Raw genomic sequence first — 22,483 nt, 5'->3', positions numbered from 1 at the left:
AAAACATATGTGTTGAAACAGACAGAAATAAATGGTCACAGTCTGTACTTTTATCTCATTCTTTTAATCACATTTTCATGTCTGAAGTATACAGCAAAAATAGCAAATTAGATTTTACTGTCCCAAAACTAATGGAGGACACTGTAAATACTAGGCTAAACACGTGTGTGTTTAGCCTAGTATTATGATTCATTGACAGTTTCAAAACTTAGCCAAAATTGCCTAATGTTGATGAGACATTGTTTTTGTGGGGAATATGGATTTATAGATTTGTGTCCATGCATGTATTCAGATTCCGTGTGTATTTGATTTTAACTAACAATTTTATAGTGCTAGCTCATTGTTACATCACTCTATACCTTTGATGAATTCATATACATTTTAGGAAAAACTATGAGAAGTGTGAATTAAGTGTGACGGATACTGTACATAGCAAAATTAAAAAGTTGTATTTTAGCGATCACATTATTTGAGAAAATGTTGTACAGGACATCATTGTGTCAATTTATTTCATATTATTAATAAAACCTTTTTTGTAAAACAATCAAGATACATTGCTGTGACGTGTTCTTTTATTATACCATCAAACATTGGAATGAATCATTGACAGTTTAAAAACCTCACAACTTAGTCAGTTTCCTAATGCTGATGAGACCTTGTTATTGTGGGGACTATGGATGTAACTACTTTATATATGTAGATATCCATCATAATCCAATTTCATCACATTTTAAATCTTTATGACACAGGTTGTATTATATTAATATTGCTGAAAGCTCATTAGTTGACTAAAAGCTCATTGGTTGTCTGTGAATGGAAATGGTCTATAAAAAACATTTCAGGCTGTCTCAACTTCAGAACAAACATTTCTCCATTTTACATCCCATAACAACAGGTAAGAAGTTCAAGGAATAACCTACAGTGGTATCATATAGGGCCATGTGTTTGCAGTAGCTTTAAATCCAATGCCTTTTTTATTTCTAGAATTCTATGGCGACTATGAAACTTCTCTTCTTAGTGATGTGCCTGATTGGACTATGTTACTCCATTCCTGTAAGTTTTTCTTGAATACTTCTAGTTACATATCAAGAGATCAAGATGTTCCACAGATTGTGTAGAATGAAAAAAACACAAGTGGATGTATTTGTAGTGTAACATCATTCTTAGTGTAATATCATCCAAATTTGATTGTATATTCAGATGTCTGAGAAAGGTGTTCCAGAGGAGCGCATGTCAAGTTCTGAGGTTAGTACAGTTTTTTATAGACTGTCTAACTATCAAAATGCAGTATGTAGTATTAGAACATGATTAGACTCTGTTTCAGTTCATCTACCTTCCTGCAACGCTAAATTGAATCTTTCTTTCAGGAGTACATGCATTTTGGGGGGTTCGAACCTTACCAGCTGCAGCCTCAGTATCCATCATATTTTCCCTATGGCCAGCCATCCCAAGCATATTCCGCTGCAATGTCCCTCCTGCCTTTCCTATTAGCAGGACTTGCTGCTACTCCTGCCCCAGCTCCTGCCCCTTCTCCTGCCCCAGCTCCTGCCCCACCAGCAGCCGCAGGAGGCAAATGAAAGGCTTGCAGGATAAATGAATTACTGTTTAAACTGTAAATTAAATATAAATAAGCAACTTTTTAAGTTAAAATAGTGGGATAAGACAGGGATAAAATCAATAGCAGTTGGACAGATTCTAACCTATACTTTGACCACTCATGCAACTTTATTATATACAGTCCAAAAGTAATTGGACTATGACACATTTTGGGGGTTCTGTATTCCAGTAATTTACATTTTGAAATAAAAATTACTATAACATCCAGACTGTCAGTTTATATTTGAGAGTATGTTCGTCCGTATTGAATGTGACAGGAATGCTCAATTGGATTTGAACTGGGTGATTGACAGTATACATTTTAATCCTAGTCTAAATTGAACCAGACTATAGTCACAGTATACCAGATTATGCTTAATTTTAGTTATGGATTGATAGAGATTAGACTAAAACTGACTGCAGTACACCTTTGGTTTGTACCGATATTCACTGCTTTGACATTTACAGACATTTTTATTTTACTTCACATTATGCGATTGCAACAGTTGGACCATTTTGCAATAAAATGTGATATTTCTTTAAACATCCAAAGGTGGGATTAATTATTATGATACATATAGAAATATAAATAGATGAAAATGGACGGTAGGGGAACTCCTCGGTTGGCCTGACAGCGACACTGAGGAGGAGGAGAACCCCTACCGTCCCCTGCGGCACACCGGGCCAACACAGCGTCCACCCAAGAGGAGACGTCGACAGAGGCGACGGAAGCAAACCTCCGTGTGTCCGCCCCAAGAATTTCTTGGGGGGGTGTTGTGAGTGGAAGGACACGGAGTGGAAGCGGAGTGGAAGGACACGGCCGTGCCACCCATGCTCACGTGTGGGGTGGTCCAGGTGCCCCAGCCCTGCCCGGTGCCAGCTCCTAGGCGTCGGGCAACAACGCCGGTGGGGCCTATAAGGGCTTTCCCAGATGTAGGGAGATGTGAGGACTGGTGGGGCTATAGGGACCCGCCGTACCGGTTCTCGCAGCCAGCGCCCCCCGCTGCCCAGGAGCCACAGCCAGCGCCCCCTGCTGCCCGGGAGCCGCAGCCAGCGCCCCCCGCTGCCTGGGAGCCGCAGCCAGCGCCGCCAGCGCCCCCCGCTGCCTGGGAGCCGCAGCCAGCGCCGCCAGCGCCCCCCGCTGCCTGGGAGCCGCAGCCTGCGCCGCCAGCTCCTGTCCCTCTGCCGGCTCTCCCGTCTCCTGGCCCTCTGCCTCCCCGGCCTGTCCCTGCGGCTCCGCCTCCCCGGCCTGTGCCGCCAGCTCCGGGAGCTGAGCCTCCGCCGGTCCGGGTGTGGTCGTCCCGGTCTTGCGGTCGGGAGCCCGCGCCTTTGGGGGGGGGGGTACTGTCACGTCCTGGCTGTGCCCCTAGCCATCTCTGCGCTGGGCTCGGGGCATAGCCAGGACAGGACAGGAGGTGGCCTTTAGCCACCTCTACTCCTTTTTTTGGTTTCCCCAATTGGAGGCAGGTGTTAGTTATTGCCTCCAATTGGGGACCCTATTTAAGTTTAGTTTGTAGGCCCCAAGGCGTGGTTTATTTTGGTTTTGTTTATCCTGTGTAAGGAATACCCACGTCACTGGTTGCTGCCTTTTGTTTTGTTGGAGTCCTTCTTTCTTTTTTCATTAAACATGGATTACCTTCCCTACCTCTACTCTGCGCCTGTATCCTTTTCATCCCACGATCGTGACAACTTGTTAGCTAGCTAAACAAGGATCATACAGGTAGGTAACTAGCCAGGCAAGTAATACAAACAATGCTATCTGAAACATGAATATCATATAAGACATTTTCTTTTGTTTTCGCTTTGTATATCTTTTTGTAGATTTGTCTTCTCAGTGAGGTTCACATTAACAGTATGCAATACCCTGACAATCAACAGATCTCTCTTCCTCTGTCACGGATAACATGGTTGCTCTTATTGTGAAAACATCCTGGCATTAATACAGAACATACACTCACCTAAAGGATTATTAGGAACACCTGTTCAATTTCTCATTAATGTAATTATCTAATCAACCAATCACATGGCAGTTGCTTCAATGCATTTAGGGGTGTGGTCCTGGTCAAGACAATCTCCTGAACTCTAAACTGAATGTCAGAATGGGAAAGAAAGGTGATTTAAGCAATTTTGAGCATGGCATGGTTGTTGGTGCCAGACTGGCCGGTCTGAGTATTTCACAATCTGCTCAGTTACTGGGATTTTCACGCACAACCATTTCTAGGGTTTACAAAGAATGGTGTGAAAAGGGAAAAACATCCAGTATGCGGCAGTCCTGTGGGCGAAAATGCCTTGTTGATGCTAGAGGTCAGAGGAGAATGGGCCGACTGATTCAAGCTGATAGAAGAGCAACTTTGACTGAAATAACAATTCGTTACAACCGAGGTATGCAGCAAAGCATTTGTGAAGCCACAACACGCACAACCTTAAGGCGGATGGGCTACAACAGCAGAAGACCCCACCGGGTACCACTCATCTCCACTACAAATAGGAAAAAGAGGCTACAATTTGCACAAGCTCACCAAAATTGGACAGTTGAAGACTGGAAGAATGTTGCCTGGTCTGATGAGTCTCGATTTCTGTTGAGACATTAAGATGGTAGATTCAGAATTTGGCGTAAACAGAATTAGAACATGGATCCATCATGCCTTGTTACCACTGTGCAGGCTGGTGGTGTAATGGTGTGGGGAATGTTTTCTTGCCACACTTTAGGCCCCTAAGTGCCAATTGGGCATTGTTTAAATGCCACGGCCTACCTAAGCATTGTTTCTGACCATGTCCATCCCTTTATGACCACCATGTACCCATCCTCTGATGGCTACTTCCAGCAGGATAATGCACCATGTCACAAAGCTCGAATCATTTCAAATTGGTTTCTTGAACATGACAATGAGTTCACTGTACTGAAATGGCCCCCACAGTCACCAGATCTCAACCCAATAGAGCATCTTTGGGATGTGGTGGAACGGGAGCTTCATGCCCTGGATGTGCTTCCCACAAATCTCCATCAACTGCAAGATGCTATCCTATCAATATGGGCCAACATTTCTAAAGAATGCTTCCAGCACCTTGTTGAATCAATGCCACGTAGAATTAAGGCAGTTCTGAAGGCGAAAGGGGGTCAAACACAGTATTAGTATGGTGTTCCTAATAATCCTTTAGGTGAGTGTAGGTACTGTATTAATACAAGAGCTTGTGTTCTCATTAGACACTCATCACAATTGAAAAATCTCCTTCTCATACTCTGGTTAAACTAAGCATTAAACTGATTCCAAAACTCAGTCCACTTCTTCAGGTAAAACTCTCTCAATCAATTTCACCATCAGACTCTGTAATGCGTGCAACACGGCAGATTTTGTCATAGCTTTAATTTTCTTTATCTAGTCTGGTTTGATTTAGTAATACTCAGGACATTTTTGTCATGTTTTGGTCTACGTATCCTTGCTCTGCCCTCCTCACACCTTTAACTTATGAAACTATGGCTAACTAGCTACAGTTTGGAGGGTTTTCTAGGACAGCAGAAAAACATGATGGTGTGAACAGAAGATGACGTGTAGTTTAGTTTTGATGATTGTGGAGGAATGTCTGGGCATGGGGTGATTTCTATATTAATGAATTCTGATGATGACAAGGTTACAGGCAAAAAGTTTGTGAGGGACACAGACCATGAGGTTCAGGTCAGGCATATTAAAAGGCATAATTTGAGATATAAATAAGTGAAGTAGTTGTCATTAGCATTCCTATATATTGCCTTCTGTTGCCCTTTTTCCTTGCGAAGCATTAGTTCTGCTACTTACTGAGTGTTATTCTAAGCCTGTTTTTAGCTTACCTGTATTTTTTTACTTTTCTGCCTGCCTTTCTCGGTTCTACGTTTGCCAGCCTGCCCCTTTAGTTACCTCTGCCACGTTGCTTGACTACAGTACCTGTGTGTTTTGGATACTCTCTGCCTGTATTACTGATGACGTTGTTCTATGCCTCTTGTTCTGTGCCTCATTCTGTACCTTGGATTAAAGTTTTTGTGCTTTGCTCTTGGGTCTACACTGTCTCTGTATTCCATTCATTACAGGTGTTTCCATTTAGTTTCCACAATCCCAAAAATAAGTTATATGAATAACTGATGATTACAAAACTTTTTCCTAGCAGTTTCTCTTAGGTTTCCTAATGCTGATGAAATATCTCTCTTAGTGGGGACTGTGGTTATGTTATAGATATAGAGTTTTATGGTAATCCTGCATAAGCCTATTTCATCATATTTTAAATATTTAGGACACATATCTGAAAATAGCAATATTGCTGAAACTCATTTGTTGACTGAAAGCCTATTGGTTGTCCGTGAACTGAAATGGTCAACAGTATAAAAAGCTGTTCAGTTACAATGCAGCATTACTCTCAACAAACCCATTTCACATCTTCACTTGAACAGTTAAGTGTTTTAAGGAATACTCTATAGTGGTTTAACTGAGGCATGTGTGTCTATAGTAACTTTGAATACACTGTTTTCTTTATTTCAGGATTTCTATGGTGACCATGAAACTACTAGTTCTAGTGATGTGCCTGACTGGATTGTGTTCCTCCCTCCCTGTAAGTTTTCTTGAAATAACAACATTGATCTGTGTATTTACAAATCAAGAAATGTTTTCAGTTTCCAGAGATTTCATAGCTTTCAATATGATGGGCTGATTGTTCTCACTGTAAGTGTTGATACTGCACTGTAATATAATGCATACTGGGATTTGTGTGCAGGTATCTAAGGAACATGTTCGAGAAGAGCGCTCATCAAGTAATGAGGTCAATAAAGTAGGTATATTAGAGAGAGGTTTTCTATATCAGTATCGCAATATATATCCACTATTATAAACTGATGAAACTATGTTTGAGTTCCTTAGTTGTAACTCTGATTATATCATTTTTTCTTTCTCTCAGGGATACATGGATTTTGGGGGATTCTACCCTTATCAGCAGCAGCCTCAGTACCCATCATACTTCCCCTACGCCCAGCCAACCCAAAGTAATTCAGCCCTGATGGCCCTCCTGCCCTTCTTGTTAGCAGGACTTCCTGCCGCTCCTGCCCCACCTGCCGCTCCTGCCCCACCTGCAGCTGGAGGGAAATGAAAATGAGATGGGTGACGCCAGAGGACAAGAGAGGAAACTGACAATCATGTCTCTACCTTGTTAGCAGATGCACTATTTTTTAAATTACCAATAAAATAAACAAATTAAGTCCCGTATTGTTTGTTTTATTGTAAAACAGAAGGCATACTTCCCTGTAGCTATATGGTATATATTTTTGCTTTAATTAATTAATGTTACAGTGGTGATATTTTTTTATTTCCCATTACTATCCAATGGATGGCCATGATATAGGTAGCCATTACCTCCATAAAGGGCTGAATATAACCCAAATCATGCTTGACATATCAACGTTAAAATATTATTGGGAGAACAGACTGTTAAAGGATATGTGAAAATTTTAGTAATGCAACAACAGACTCCAAAATATTGGGGCTATAATCTGGACATGATCTCTCACACTCCATACAAATCTGTTTCAGAACAAGCATTTGTTCTCATACACAGTGGGGAGAACAAGTATATGATATGGCGATTTTGCAGGTTTTCCCACTTACAAAGCATGTAGAAGTTTGTAATTTTTATCATAGGTACTCTTCAACTGTGAGTGACTGAATCTAAAACAAAAATCCAGAAAATCACATTGTATGATTTTAAAGTAATTAATTTGCATTTAATTGCATGACATAAGTATTTGATATATCAGAAAAGCAGAAATTAATATTTGGTACAGAAACCTTTGTTGGCAATTACAGAGATCATACGTTTCCTGTAGTTCTTGACCAGGTTTGCACATACTGCAGCAGGGATTTTGGCCCACTCCTCCATACAGACCTTCTCCAGATCCTTCAGGTTTCTGGGCTGTCGCTGGGCAATACGGACTTTCAGCTCTGTTAGAAATCGGCGGTTTCGTATAGTGTTCAAATAATGTAGAACCCGTATCAAATTGAGGGAGAAGTTCGCTCACGTTTATTGGAAAATTGCAGCACAGATGTCATACGGTGAACAGTCCATTATCTTCTCACTGTAATGTTGGTTAACAGCTAGCCTATACATTAAGGGCGTTTCTAACTAAGACCATGTCTTTAGAAGTCAACCCCCATGCTATATGGCCATCGTAAACATTCCTGTCATTAGAGCACAACCTACAGAGAGATAATCTAAACAGAAAGGTTTCTGTTGTTCTCATTATCTAGGCACATTCACTTCCAATGAAATGTACATTCATATTGTAATTGTTAATGCTCAGATTCCACAGTTCCCCCTATCAAACATTTAAAGAAAAACATTACAATTCAATTCCTAATGAAAAGAAAAGGCCCATACGCATATGTTACAAATGACTAAGACAAAGCAACAAAATGAGTATCTGACCAATCAGGTCTTATTGTTCCTCAAACGAAAATGAATTTAAACAAAACAATTGACACAACCCACTCCGACACAACTGTGATGGCAATTTCTAAAATCCAAAGTTCTATGAAAATGGTAGGTAAGACAGGAGAAATCAATTGCGCAATAAACGGTTTTAATCTTGCTTGCAAGGAGAAAGTATACAGGTTACAAAGTAACGGTGGATAGTTTCTAAATAAAAACATCATTTCGACAGTATTTATTACATAGGAAGAAGGGGTGTGGTAAGATGCTGCCATCTGTTTCATGTCAATCAAACACCTTTCCCTTTGTTCTATCACACACGTCAAATGCAATCTTCCCCCACCTTATCCTTCCTGCCATAATATTTACTGTAGTGTTTACCCAAAGGGGCCAACTGACCTTACTGCCCCCTGTTGTATCTTCTCCTATCCTGTCCTAAAACCCATTGATCTGCATCTGGACAGACAATAGATGTCCCCTATGCAAATACCAGGTCCCACACATTCCTGTACCTATCTTAACAGTGGGACTCAATCCTTTACTCAGAGAGAATACATTGTATATAGAAATTTCCACAACAATCCATCCTCTTGATACCATGTCAAACCTTGGTATCAAACCTTAAACAGTACACTCATTAGGGTGTAGACTGCAACAAAACAGTACTCTAACAACATGACCCAGTCAATATTATTATCCTTAATGATTAGAGAATTGAACAAATCTGAAATGTCTGGATCCTCCCTTACATTCTTCTAGATCATTACCTTCCGTATAAACTCCAAGATCACACATTGTCATCATACAGAATCATAACATAGTACAGCAAAACTTTTTTTTATGTTAAAATCATCATAAACACCTATCACTGAATGCATCCTTCAATTCATCACTGTTACAATGTTCTCTCATGCCAATTGCTCGATTCACTGAAAAGTCCTCTCCATGGTTCCATTTGGATGTCCTTCCAAAGTCATCACAACTGTTCTGCTCCTTCAAACGTCAGACAGTCAGTTATGAACCATTTCTTTGACAGGTCGATGTAACAGAACGAAAAAGTCAGATGTGTATTCCAAGGTGTTGTCCTTCATAGCTCAAATGCAGACACAGCTCTTGTTGTCTCCATTCTAGCTGCTTTATCAGCCAGGCCAGGAGAATCTGTGTTCTCCCTTGTGAACTCCAAGATGACCAGTTTTAGCTAAAGGTTCTAGAGCTAAAGGCCATGTAGAAAGTGACTGGTAACTAGCACCAGAAAATTCACTTTCCCTCAGTGACTTCAATTCACTGCGTCTAACCTTTCACCACTGAAATCCTCGTGTAGCGTGTCGTTGATCCCAGGTTCCTCTCTCAGCTACCTGGACAGCAGATGAGATGTACCTGGTATGGACCCAATCAGCGTAGCATGATGTTGTGCAGTAGATCTTTCCGACGCCTCCCTCCTCTCGGTCGGAGGTTGCCTTCTCCATCACATTGCAGAACCATCAGGACTCGAGTCAGTCCAGCTCACAGGAACTCAGCATCCTGTAGACGTGCAGCACCTAGACATGCAGCGAGCCAGAGTCGACTCCTCTCTCAACTGTAGGACAGTCTGTCTGTGTGTCTGTGAGATCCATCTCACCTCAGCCACCTCACAGTTGTCCTTTTAAGCCAAGCTCAGTCTCTCCCAGGGCTCCAACAAGTCCTCTCTTGTTGAATCGCTTTCAAGTGTTCTGTATCTGAATGTGTGAATTATCCTTGAGAAGATTAGTTCCAACTGCACAGTACATCATCACATATGTCCATCACGTTAGCTTGTTGCATCTCGCTGATACATTAGAACCACACACTATCAAACATACAGGAGCACGCTATACTCCATCACGCAGTCCAACTGCTGCACGGGAATTGGTGTCAGGACATGGAACAAAAACGACATGTTTCTAACTACAGCCGCCCTGACTGCAATACTCAAAAAAAACTTCTAGTCACCATACTTACTCAAATCCATCTATCAATTTCCACAAAACCATCAAATCTGACTTACAAAAACCAACCACATTGTTTACTAAAGCATATGAAAACTGTATTAAGGAACAATCTCACCGGTTGATGCTCCCTCTGGTCCCCTGTCTGACCGTCCGCACCCCTCCCTCAGGCGGTTCAGCGTTCCTGCGTGTTCCCGTTGAATCACTCGCGGCAAGGCCAAAGATATTACGGGTGTGTACACCTGGTGTGTACAACTCCCCACTTTTGGAACTTTTCTTGAAACTCGTAGACATGCTCAACACTTCCAAAGCGGAGCAGAAAACGGCCTCCAGCGGCCCATCACATTTCCACGTTCACAACGAAAAGGTCCACAGAGCTTGGCCACGTTATGACTCCAACGATGCAGTGTCCCGAGCGGGCCTCCAAGGAGACCCACCTATCGGTCCAACTGAACTCCGCGGGGTGGGGTGACGGGCGATCAGAGGAGAACGAGCCATCTAACCTGAGCAAAAAAACTACAACACAGATCAATATACTCCACACTGTCTACTCACCGTAGCCTACGCTTTCCAAACAACTTTTCATACGTTACCACGTCCATCTACCTCCAATCAGCCCGGCAGGCCGCGCATCCATCACCGAATGAAAACGCCAGTCGCCGGAAAACCTAATAACGCTCAAAGAAACATTGTTCACATGTCCAAACACCATATACGTCAGTGATAATTTTTGCCGGTCCAGCGTAAACACGAGAGACCGCCAAAGATTTACTGTCGCACGTCCCCATGTTTCAGATTTACCCAGTAAATCTAATTTATACTCAACCAACCAGAAAGCGAAGTCAAGCTCGTCAGCCCACAAATGAGATTTTAAAAAGGTCCAACCTTTTACTGCAGATTTTAAACTATAAAGTCCAACTTTAAGTTTTTAAACCGAATTGCGTTCTTACCCCCAAATTCAATTTCCGCAGGAAACCTGTACTGATCAAGCACGAGTCACAGCTCCCGTCAGGCACTCTTTCTCAGCCCGTCAAAGGATAAGCCTTTTCTGGACGATACTAGAATTCCAGAGCTTTCTCTGGCCGTGCACGGTTAACCTGTTAGGAAAGGGACTCAAACCGATCAGGATTAGGATCCCGGACGTGCCCCCAAATTGTGATGGCAATTTCTAAAATCCAAAGTTCTATGAAAATGGTAGGTAAGACAGGAGAAATCAATTGCACAATAAACGGTTTTAATCTTGCTTGCAAGGAGAAAGTATACAGGTTACAAAGTAACGGTGGATAGTTTCTAAATAAAAACATCATTTCGACAGTATTTATTACATAGGAAGAAGGGGTGTGGTAAGATGCTGCCATCTGTTTCATGTCAATCAAACACCTTTCCCTTTGTTCTATCACACACGTCAAATGCAATCTTCCCCCACCTTATCCTTCCTGCCATAATATTTACTGTAGTGTTTACCCAAAGGGGCCAACTGACCTTACTGCCCCCTGTTGTATCTTCTCCTATCCTGTCCTAAAACCCATTGATCTGCATCTGGACAGACAATAGATGTCCCCTATGCAAATACCAGGTCCCACACATTCCTGTACCTATCTTAACAGTGGGACTCAATCCTTTACTCAGAGAGAATACATTGTATATAGAAATTTCCACAACAACAACTCAATGTATGACAGTCATCAATCCCGTACCCACCTAAGATTATAAAGTTCTAGAAACATTATGACATCAACAGGTTATTATCAGTGTTAACGGTGTTCAGCGGAAAATCAGACTCAACATGACATCATGATTAAAACATTTCCCCCAAAGTCCATTGAACAATCAAAACCCCCCTTGTCCGTATCATGATCCATGCGACAAAATCATACAAAAGACTTATGCATATCCTGTTGTACCTGTGAAAGATTCTACCTTTAAAATAGGGAAAACATCTACCTTTGACCTGGACCAACTATTATAGGGAACAATTCACTGCCCAAACATACCATGATAGCCGTCATAATGTAGATAATTAAGCATCACCACAAATACATCGAAGTCCAATATTGGGATTGTCATCATACTGAGTTTCCCACCTGTCTTGCGAGAAACAAACCTTTATACATATGAAATCACCATATCAGTTCATTTAGGAAAATCTTAGATTGTAAGGAAAGAAGTTAGTTTCCAGTAAGTGTCCTTTAGTTCTTGTCTTCAGTTTTCTTTGTCTTGTATCAGTGATGAAAGTTCCAAAATCAGTTATTGCAGTCAGTGTGATGTGGACCCAGCAAATTGCCTGGTTGTCCTAACAAGTCAGTGTAGGTGTATAATGGAACAGTGAGTTTCCAACACTTCACTAATTCAAGATTAACACCACAACAGTGTCTTCCACTGTGTTGGGACCATGCGACCTTTCCAGTCAACTGGCCCGTGGTACTCTGACCTGTAGTTTGTGTAGTTCTTCAGGACTCTCCTCTCATCTCGCTGTCGATGATTCATCTAGAAATGGAGTGTGAAGCCAAGTGATCTGACCCTGGCATCTATCTGCCATGTGAGTGGTCAGGAAAATTCGAAACAGATTCAACCAATGTGGTTGTAGAAGTCCTTCTTCAACATGTTGCTGGTACTCACACACTCAGTTGTCTGTGTCCAGTCAGTGACGTGATGTATCATTAGAAAAGGGTTTGTGATGTCCTGACCTGTTGAAAGCATAACTGCAAAACAATGATTAGTGTGGTTCAACAGTCCATCGGACCTTCATCCACTGGGTATGGTTCCGTAAACTCTCAACAATGAAGACAATAGATCAGTCCTAAGATCTCAGAAGTTCCATCTTCAGAGTATTCAGACAAGTTTCCATAAGTCTATGTCAAGGTTCCTTTTCCATCCAGAACTGGCTTGGTCGTTGTTTGACTCCTTTGCTTAGCCAAATCAGAAATGGTTAGATCTATTCCATTTAACCATTAAAATGTTAGACCTTACCTCAAACAAAACAATCTCCAAATAAACCAATTAAAAACATCCTGTAAATGGAAAATGTAAAACATAACAGATGCCAATGCTCTTTTATAACTATGCAAGCAGGAATATTTTTTTTTTTTTTTTAAACTCCTTATAAATACAAATTTGATTTGCCTTGAGCCTTAAGCTCAACTCTTTCCAATCATAATCAATTATCATATCATACATCCCCCCTGCCTTCACTTCATTAAGTCAATGGAAAGTGACACCATGAGTGAATGCAGAACAATGACAAATACAGCCACAGGAGGCGCCGTCCTGAACCTGCACCGGCCATCTTTTCAGGACAGACATGAAAAATAGAGAATTGGTAGTAGGGATGGATCTATAATCCATTCGATAAGGAGTGGCATCCTGTATATTCATCAAAACAAAGTGAACAAGTTAAAAACATGAACATTCCCTAACACCATCAAAGACATCAATATGCAACACAGTTGCTTGTGCGAAGGAATTATAAACCATATAACATTAACAAATTTTACATCATAGCTAAACAGCTCTCAAATTTGACACAGGTCTGTGAAATTGGCTATCATGCATTTATAATATCCTGTTGTTTCTTGGCACATGCCTAACTAAATTGTTTGTCCCCCAGGGGATAAGCTGCGCATTAGCATAGCTACAGCATACAAATTTAGCTTTTTTTTTTTTACAGGCAACGGCCAAACTACCTCATTGCAAACATAAAGTGTCTTGATTAACCTCCTAAAGTTTAGGGAATTCACAAAGTTAGATTAATTTTTATTCCAAATAGTGGCGGTCAGCCAAACCCTAAATCACAACTTTTATGCTTTATCTTTGTTCTATCATCAACAATGGGGGATGACTTTAGGTCTCTACCCTCACTTCAGTTGGTTTCAAAATCATACATTTCAACATTAAAGCTAATGAGAGGAAAATATATTTAGCTTTCACATAATGTTTGTTTATCCCAAAACTGTATATGCTTGTGTTGATAAAATTACCATAGATGAGACCAGACTGAACACTCGAATTTAACCCTTAGTAATAGGCTAATCTGATGTAATGGGAAAGGTTGCTACTCTGAGCTCCACCCATTTATGGTAAGCCATTAAAAAGGCCAAATGTTTGTTTATGGTCCTCAGACTACCCTATCAATTTAGCCGACATCCTTTGTTAACTGGAGATTTTGATTTAGTGTCCAACCCATCTAATGTTTTCGCAGTTTGTAAAAATGTGCTTATCATTATCTATACAACAACTCAACATTAGGGTGGAAATTAAGAAACTCTTAAGAATGGCAATCCAGACAGAAAACAGATGTATGACGTCACTAAAATCAAGGTACAATAAGTAATCCAAAGGAAACTCAATGTAGGCTTGAAACACTGTTACATCAATACCCTATTTGTTCATTAGTCAATTTACCATTTTAAAATGTAAACTCCATTAACGAGTATCAGGCGTTGGTTTTAACCAAACTCAATTCAGCATTTAAAAAATAGGTCATTTAATTTTGTGTGGGGTAAACTCGCTTCAACTGTATTACCCCTTTTTTAAGGCTATGACTATTTTGGATTCAAATTCAGTCCTCATGGGACACAGCGTCTCCTTAATGTTAGACTATCACCATGTGGATTCTTCATTATACCACTTATACAATATATAATGAGAGCGAAAACACAATACGTTAACCTTTTGTTAGACAACCACAAGACTATTTTACCAGATTAGAAAATCATGGTACCAAATTCTAATTCATCACTAGGTTTCAGACGTACTCACTTGTGCTAGCGAACAGCTCAGTAAGCAACAGACAAGTACCACGTGGTGGGCCTTGATTAAGGCCTACCTACATTGTCCTGAGACCCCCCTTGAGGCCTTACGGTTTTAAACATTATCATCAACGCAATAAATACGTTTGACTCAAAATTACATACGTACACATGACAGAGCACAACAAGACAGGTTATTTCTTGAATACCTATTAAAACATGTTCAAGCATGACAGAACAAAACAAGCTTTTTCAAATGCCTTTTAAAACATGCTATATAACATTCAAGTGCTTCTCAAAATTCATGCAATATTTAATTAAATAAGCTTGGCTATTACCGAGGAAGGTGATCAGGTTTCCTTGATAAGTTCCAGCTTCAATTAATGGTTAGGTACAATACATTTTAGAAAATGAACATTTAAGAACTCTGAATCAATCATTATGAAAGCTCATGTCAGTTTCTAGTATCGTCCATGATTCCAGGATCCCATAAGAGAGACTCCATCTTGATACTACTGTCGGTCAGCCAGGTGGTCGAACAGAATGGATCTTTGTCCATTTCGATTGTCTCCATTCCCGCCTTTCGACTGTTGTCCTTTCTCGGCCATCTTAACTTTCCTCTGTCTTCTCTCTTCGTCTGTACCACACTCTCCATCTATCCATATACAACTTCCTCGGAATCCATCTTGTTTAGCCGGAAAATGTTCTTTTTCTTTCTGTCCATTTCGAGTCGTTGTTAATGATCCTTTTCATTCTTGATGGTTTCCTATTCGTGCCACGCTATTTAAATATGAACGCGTCATGCCAGAGGCTGCACTCCTTTTCCTGTCGTATTTGTACAACTGGATGGAATTATATTTTACTTGTACAAGTAACTGTATAATCGCTCAAAGCAATTTGCATTGTCAACGAAATACAGTTTAGTGCTAATCTCCAATTTATCCAACCCTGGAGGTTTTGCACGTTACACAATGTAATTTGTGGCCCAGTCAGGGAGTAACTAGGTCTTCTTTCCAATTTATCCACCCCTAGAGATATTGTACACGATTGCAATTCGTGGTCTAGTCAGGGAGTAACCAGATCTCCTATCACTACCTGTGCTCTTGAATTACTCGATTTGTTCGTTAAATGGTGTGGATTTCAGACTCACCAACCATTCAGCTGTTCGCAAGAAACAGGAACAAAGACAGACTCCGTTGCGTCTCAGGACAACAAAAAACAGTTTTTTGGGGAAAATCTAAATCTCCAACCATCCGGGTCACGGCACCAAAGTGTTAGAAATCAGCGGTTTCATATAGTGGTCAAATAATGTAGAACATGTATCAAATCGAGGGAGAAGTTCGCTCACGTTTATTGGAAAATTGCAGCATAGATGTCTTACGGTGAACGCTCCATTATCTTCTCACTGTAATGTTGGTTAACAGCTAGCCTATACATTAACCATTCTAAGTCGACATCCGCGATACCGCGGACAGTGCTCATTTGCAAAAATATTTCGAAAAATAGATTCGCCATATTGGGAGCCGGCCGGGCTCAGCCCGAACGGGCGACGTGGGGCCGCCCTCCCGTGGGCTCACCACCCACAGGAGGGACCATAAGGGGCCGGTGCGAAGAGGATCGGGCGGCAGTCGAAGGCCGGGGCCTAGACAACCCGATCTCTGTACACGGAAACTGGCTCTAGGGATGTGGAATGTCACCTCGCTGGCGGGGAAGGAGCCTGAGTTAGTGCGTGAGGTTGAGAGGTTCCGATTAGAGGTAGTCGGGATCACCTCTACGCACGGCTTGGGCTCTGGAACCACACTCCTTGAGAGAGGATGGACTCTTCACCACTCTGGAGTTGCCCATGGTGAGAGGCGGCGGGCTGGTGTGGGTTTGCTTATAGCTTCCTTTGCTAAGGGCTGTCAGGTCCCTGTACAACCGAAGCAGGAGCTTGGTCCGCATTGCCGGCAGTAAGTCAGACTTGTTCCCAGTGCATGTTGGACTCCGGCAGGGCTGCCCTTTGTCGCCGATTCTGTTCGTAATTTTTATGGACAGAATTTTTAGGCGCAGCCAGGGGCCGGAGGGTGTCAGGTTTGGGGACCACACAATCTCGTCTCTGCTCTTTGCAGATGATGTTGTCGTGTTGGCCCCTTCTAACCAGGACCTTCAGCATGCACTGGGACGGTTTGCAGCCGAGTGTGAAGCGGTGGGGATGAAAATCAGTACCTCCAAATCCGAGGCCATGGTCCTCAGTCGGAAAAGGGTGGCTTGCCCACTTCAGGTTAGTGGAGAGTGCCTGCCTCAAGTGGAGGAGTTTAAGTATCTAGGGGTCTTGTTCACGAGTGAGGGAAGGATGGAACGGGAGATTGACAGACGGATCGGTGCAGCTTCTGCAGTAATGCAGTCGATGTATCGGTCTGTCGTGGTGAAGAAAGAGCTGAGCCGCAAGGCGAAGCTCTCGATTTACCAGTCAATCTACGTTCCTACTCTCACCTATGGTCATGAGCTATGGGTCATGACCGAAAGGACAAGATCCCGGATACAGGCGGCCGAAATGAGCTTTCTCCGCAGGGTGGCCGGGCGATCCCTTAGAGATAGGGTGAGAAGCTCGGTCACCCGGGAGGAGCTCAGAGAGCTCAGCTCCTCCACATCGAGAGGGGTCAGCTGAGGTGGCTTGGGCATCTTTTTCGGATGCCTCCGGAACGCCTTCCCACCGGGAGGAGACCCCGGGGAAGACCTAGGACACGCTGGAGGGACTATGTCTCCTGGCTGGCCTGGGAACGCCTCGGTGTCCCCCGGAAGAGCTAGAGGAAGTGTCTGGGGAGAGGGAAGTCTGGGCATCCCTGCTTAGACTGCTGCCCCCGCGACCCGGCCCCGGATAAGCGGAAGAAGATGGATGGAGATTCATCATAATCGTCCGATTCCAATGGTATATTATTTGTAGCCACATTCGTGAAGCGTTCCGTGTATAATTGGGGTTGTCCGTGTATAATATGGGTTGTATAGTTGTATAGTTTGGGTTGCTATGAGAACTTTTCACCAGGCAACGACATTGCCAATGCATCTTAGAAAGGCTCATGTGTAGACAAGTATAGAGATTACAAGGGTGTACATCACTATATATGATGTTTTGAACCATAATACATCGTTTGTATTATAAATATGATATACAAATAAATATTTAGTCGAAATAGTATGGGGATGTTCTTGAGTTTTTGGGAAGAAGTTAGTAATTTTTCTGAGTTTATAAAATATATAAGTCCAAACGTAACTAGCGATCTAGTGCTGCCACCTGCTGCCCGTTTTGTGTCATTACACCTAAAAGAACCGTTAGATAGGGTTATAATCTTTCATTTTATAGTGTTTCATTTCTAGGTTGAAGAACCAAATTTTTTGGGGGTGCCTATATTTTCGACCTTCTATTATATAATTATTTCATTATTTTCAACCCAATTACAGTGTAATTTGATAGTAAAGGCATGAAATTATGAGGAAATACCATTGACACAAAATCTCATAATGCTTTAAAAAAAGAATCTTGATGCTGAATGGCAGAAATGTTTTCCGAAAACAATTTTTTGCCTTTCAAACAGATGAGTTTTATAAATAGTGACCCAGAAGTCAGTTTTTATGTGTTTTTATTGTAGCCAGAGGGGTTGATATTAAAAGGATACATCATAATAGGTTGTATCTGTTACAGAAATGAATCTAGGACCCAAAATGTCCCACTAGTGAAATCTGGCCGAAAGCCCCATAGGCTACCAAGGGTTAAGGGCGTTTCTAACTAAGACCATGTTTTTAGAAGTCAACCCCCATGCCATATTGCAATTGTAAACATTCCTCTCATTAGAGCACAACCTACAGAGAGATAATCTAAACAGAAAGGTTTCTGTTGTTCTTATTATCTAGGCACATTCACTTCCAATGAAATGTACATTCATATTGTAATTGTTAATGCTCAGATTCCACAGCTTCCAAAGATTTTCTATTGGGTTCAGGTCTGGAGACTGGTTAGGCCACTCCAGGACCTTGAGATGCTTCTTATGGAGCCACTCCTTAGTTGCCCTGGCTGTGTGTTTCGGGTCGTTGTCATGCTGGAAGACCCAGCCACGACCCATCTTCAATGCTCTTACTGAGGGAAGGAGGTTGTTTGTCAAGATCATGAGATTCATGGCCCCACCATTCCTCCTTTCAATACGGTGCAGTCGTCCTGTCCCCTTTGCAGAAAAGCATCCCCAAAGAATTATGTTTCCACCTCCATACTTCACGCTTGGGATGGTGTTCTTGGGGTTGTACTCCTCCTTCTTCTTCCATCAAACAAGGCGAGTGGAGTTTAGACCAAAAAGCTCTATTTTTGTCTAATCTGACCACATGACCTTCTCCCATTCCTCCTCTGGATCATCCAGATGGTCATTGGCAAACTTCAGACAGGCCTGGACATGCGCTGGCTTGCGGGCGCTGCAGGATTTTAATCCATGACGGCGTAGTGTGTTACTAATGGTTTTCTTTGAGACTGTGGTCCCAGCTCTCTTCAGGTCATTGATCAGGTCCTGCCGTGTAGTTCTGGGCTGATCCGTCATCTTCCTCATGATCATTGATGCCCCACAAGGTGCGATCTTGCATGGAGCCCCAGACCGAGGGAGATTGACCATCATCTTGAACTTCTTCCATTTTCTAATAATTGTGCCAACAGTTGTTGCCTTCTCACCAAGCTGCTTGCCTATTGTCCTGTAGCCCATCCCAGCCTTTTGCAGATCTACAATTTTATCCCTGATGTCCTTACACAGCTCTCTGGTCTTGGCCATTGTGACGAGGTTGGAGTCTGTTTGATTGAGTGTGTGGACAGGTGACTTTCATACAGGTAATGAGTTCAAACAGGTGCAGTTAATACAGGTAATGAGTGGAGAACAGGAGGGCTTCTTAAAGAAAAACTAACAGGTCTGTGAGAGCCGGATTTCTTACTGGTTGGTAGGTGATCAAATACTTATGTCATGTAATAAAAGGCAAATTAGTTATTTAAAAATCATACAGTGTGATTTTCTGGATTTTTGTAGTGTACCTATGATAGAAATTACAGACCTCTACATGCTTTGTAAGTAGGAAAACCTGCAAAATCGCCAGTGTATCAAATACTTGTTCTCCCCACTGTACATATTCAGAAAGGCCATACAGTATTGCATTTTCTTAAATCACAACATCTTATGGAAGAGAAGGTTGTTAGTGAAATCTTAGCCGTTTCTAACATTCCCACTGTGGACCTGTTGGAAGGACAGAGATTGCATCTAACAGAGCTGCAAAATGAGCTAGATCATATGTACAGAATGCGGGCAAAAGGTGCCTTTATTCGATCATGTTTCTAAAATGAATATTAATGGATCTATTACAGATAAATTTGACACAATTTCTAGCGTTTGCTATGATTATTAATCTAATTTATATACTTCTAAATTCAGTGAGCATAATATGACATATTTTTGTAAACAGTTTAAGAATGTAAATACAATTACTGAGGAGGACCAAAAGTTATGTGATTTTCCAATAACTATTACGGAAATTAAGCAAGCTATTGAACGTTTAAAATGTAATAAATCATCCGGTAATGATGGAATTACTACAGAGTTCTATAAGCAGTTTTCTGAAATTCTTGCCCCCTTTCTTTTTGAAGTATACTCTGAAGGCTTAAAGTGCTCACAGCTTCCTACAACTACGATGCAAGGTATAATTTGTTTGATTCCTAAGCCCAAGAAAGTGTAGATATATTGATTGTATAAGTTAGTGAACTGTTGTAAGCAATGAAGCAAAATATTAAGTGTTTGTAACTTGTGTTGAAACTGAAGGTGCAAGTAGGAGAACAGGGAAGCCTGTTCAAGCGGTTGCCGGGGAGAGAAAGATTTAGTATGTCTGTCTTTTGAGAAACAGGAAACAGGTTAGAGGCAAACACACATAGTCTGACAGACAAGACAGAAACCACAAGGGGGCAAGAAGATGTTTGCATTATCCTTATAAGGTATAGAATTGGACCAATGGCACACTTGCTTTGCTAACTTGACGCCTCTATCTTTTGGGCGTAGTTGAAGTATAAAATGCTGTTTTGACTGTTGATCCTTAGACATTGTGCGGCGACACTTGTCTCCAAAAGCTTTTGTAATAAACAGAATATGCGGTACGGTAATTGACCTGACTCCTGGGGCCTCATGTATCAATCTTGCGTACGCACGAAAACACGGCGTACGCCGGCTTTCACGTTCACGGTCAGATGTACTAACAGTGAAATTAACGTAAGAATGTGCGTTCTTCCACGTAAACTTCAGGCCTGGCGTACGTACATTTTTGTGATTTTTGTCCGTTGGCGACTCATAGAGGTAATAAAGTGAAGTGGCAAACATACACTACGAACTGTTCTATCGCACCTGTCAGAAATTGCTTATAATTTGTAATTGATAAATTATTTGCCATATTATTGTCACACGACTCTTATTAAAATATTCTATGAATTATGCAATTAAGTAAGAACATATATAAAGGATGTGAAAATTGATACAACCCGTCTAGCAATGGCAGCTTTGGCTTTATTAGAAGACATTTTCAATGGACAAATGCGGAGAGAACGAGTTTTTAGGGACCACAGTGATTTTCTGGCCCACGATGATGACTGGCTTATCAGCCGTTTCAGATTTCCAAAGGCTATACTCTTGGAGCTCGGCGCTGAGTTGGGTCCGAATTTAGAAAGAGAGACAGTGAGGAGCCACGCATTACCCGTTCCTTTACAGGTGCTTACTACACTTGGTTTCCTAGCAACCGGTTATTTCCAAAGAAAACTGGCAGACCGCTCAGGAATAAGCCAGTCCTGTTTGAGCCGTGCAATGCCACCTGTATGGGACGGCATCATCCGCTTGTCTACCAGGTATATAACGTTCCCATACGATGCAGGTGACCAGCCAAACATCAAAGTGCAATTTGCAGCGATAGCCGGTTTTCCTAATGTAATCGGAGCGATCGACTGCACACATATTGCTATAAAGGCGCCATCTGAAGACGAATTTGCATATGTGAATCGGAAACATTTCCATTCAATAAATGTGCAGATTATATGTGATGCACAAATGCGCCTAACAAATATTGTGGCAAGGTGGCCTGGGTCAACCCATGATTCAAATATCCTTACAAACAGCATGGTTGGGATGAGACTCCAAGCTGGCAGGGTGCACGATGGGTGGCTACTTGGTAAGTTATGCATTTAAATGTATGGTTCTATCTAAAAGTAAAATGTTTGTGTCTGTAATTATTATTACTGCCCATCAGGAGACAGTGGTTATCCACTAAAGACGTGGCTGTTAACCCCCGTCACCAACCCACAAACTGACCGAGAGCGCAGATACAATGATGCCCATTCCCGCACTCGGTCAGTTGTGGAGCGGGCGATTGGGCAGCTGAAATGTCGGTGGCGCTGCCTTGACAGGACCGTGGGGATGCTGTTATACCGCCCTGACAAGGTTTGCCGCATCATACTGGCCTGTGGAGTGCTGCACAATGTCGCGCACAGGCATGGCATACCCCTTGGTGAGGTGGGGGCAACGCCAGATGACCCTGACCCAGGACCAGTATATGTGCAGCACAATCAACAAGCCATTCAGGCCCGTCAACGTGTAATTGCAACAATATAAATGGTACTCAGACACAAAGTTCATTTTTTGACCAATTCTTTTAATGAATGGCTTATTTCTGTGAGTGCGTCAGTGACATTTTTAAGGT

General features: G+C 42.0%; 1 long non-coding RNA gene and 1 other non-coding gene across 2 annotated transcripts; both read left to right on the top strand.

Annotated features, from left to right (window-relative positions):
* Window positions 1–866: 866 nt before the first annotated feature.
* On the top strand, window positions 867–1,597 carry LOC105005879. Its single transcript, XR_003778127.2, has 4 exons — window positions 867–895; window positions 985–1,053; window positions 1,201–1,245; window positions 1,368–1,597. It is a non-coding gene; the product is annotated as an uncharacterized LOC105005879 (transcript).
* Window positions 1,598–5,982: 4,385 nt separating this feature from the next.
* On the top strand, window positions 5,983–6,814 carry LOC114830695. Its single transcript, XR_003778129.2, has 4 exons — window positions 5,983–6,015; window positions 6,105–6,174; window positions 6,337–6,390; window positions 6,517–6,814. It is a non-coding gene; the product is annotated as an uncharacterized LOC114830695 (long non-coding RNA).
* Window positions 6,815–22,483: the final 15,669 nt, after the last annotated feature.

The sequence above is a fragment of the Esox lucius genome, chromosome 25, assembly GCF_011004845.1.
Source record: "Esox lucius isolate fEsoLuc1 chromosome 25, fEsoLuc1.pri, whole genome shotgun sequence".
Classification (NCBI taxonomy): domain Eukaryota; kingdom Metazoa; phylum Chordata; class Actinopteri; order Esociformes; family Esocidae; genus Esox; species Esox lucius.
This window is presented reverse-complemented; position numbering and strand designations above follow the sequence as displayed.